Genomic DNA, 1,369 nt, shown 5'->3' on the forward strand with positions numbered 1-1,369 from the left:
GAGGAGTGGCTGGTGGGTTTGAACCGCCAGCCTTCTGGTTAGCAGTCAAGTGCCTTAGGCACTGTGCTACCAGAGCTCCTTATGGTATGATACCCATCTCAAATCACTCATCTTCCCCTATACCTCTTACCAAGAAACTGTGTCAGTTGCAAGAATACTTTTGTTTATAAAGTTCTAATGAAATAGAAAACAAAGATGACTTTCTAGTACAGCTTCTCTCTCTATAATACACACACACACACACACACACATATGGTGTCTTAGAAACAGTATTGACACTAGAAGCAAAATTTTATGGAAATTTATTTTGTTTTGTGCACTGTCCCAAGGCTTACACTTATTCTCTCTGATCCACACTGATGTGCACCCAATAACATCAGTATAATTAACATCATTGCCCTGATGCTAGGATTTAAACCTGATTTCTCTCCATCAACCTCACACAGCTTGTTAATGTAGAGGAATGTGGGGTTTTGAAGCCAAAATAATTTCTTAAACATTATCGATTTACTTTGCTATAAATTTTTGTCTTTTGTTATGTAGGGATGCTGGTTAGTGTGACTGATTGTCATTTATAAATCATAGACAAAAGTCAATATTCAGGTCTCTGGTTCTGGTAGTGTCAGCATAGTTTGATCAGACTAATCCTTCCACAGATAGCAATTATAAAATCCAGAGAAAGTATTTAAAACCAAAAACATATCAAAGCCACTATTTTAAGGCATTGGATGGCAACCTGAAACAGGCAGAAAGGAAAATCTACCTTTGAGAGACCAGAGGGGCATTGGGTGAGATTTATTAGACTGTTGCCTGAAGTCAATCTCTTATTCCGATAGAAGAGGCGGGCACAGAGCCTCAAATCTTCATAACTTACTGTTTCAGATGATAGAGTTTGGGGCAGGATAAAGACTGGTGATCTGCTTCTGTAAAGATTACAGCCTAGGAAACCCTGTGGAGCACTTCTACTCTTTTACATGTGGTCTCTGTGAGTTGGAATTGACTTAGCAGCACCAAGCAACAAAGTTGTTGTTGTTAGGTGCTGTCAAGTCCATGCCAATGCATAGTGACCCTGTGTACAAGAGAATGAAATACTGCCTAGTCCTGTGCCAGCCTCACAATTCTTGCTATACCTGACCCCATGGTTGCAACTACTGTGTCAATTCGTCTCGTTGAGGGCCTTCACCCTTTTTCACTGACCCTCCACTTTACGAAGCATGATACCCTTCTCCAAGGAATGGTCTCTTCTGACAATATAACCAAAGTTGTTGTTGTTGTTGTTTGCCGTCGAGTCAGCCCCGACTCATAGCGACCCCTCCTTGGGTTTCCTAGGCAGTATCACTATGGAAGTAGGATTGCCCAACCTTCCTTC

The 1,369-nt window shown here is 41.2% G+C and overlaps 1 protein-coding gene across 1 annotated transcript in view; it reads left to right on the forward strand.

Moving 5' to 3' along the window:
* The window catches only part of ELMO1 (engulfment and cell motility 1), a 679,198-nt gene that overhangs the window by 130,655 nt on the left and 547,174 nt on the right, over positions 1 to 1,369 (forward strand). The window lies entirely within an intron of this gene.

The sequence above is a fragment of the Orycteropus afer genome, unplaced genomic scaffold, assembly GCF_000298275.1.
Source record: "Orycteropus afer afer isolate SDZICR_OR568_19922 unplaced genomic scaffold, OryAfe1.0 scaffold00263, whole genome shotgun sequence".
Lineage (NCBI taxonomy): Eukaryota > Metazoa > Chordata > Mammalia > Tubulidentata > Orycteropodidae > Orycteropus > Orycteropus afer.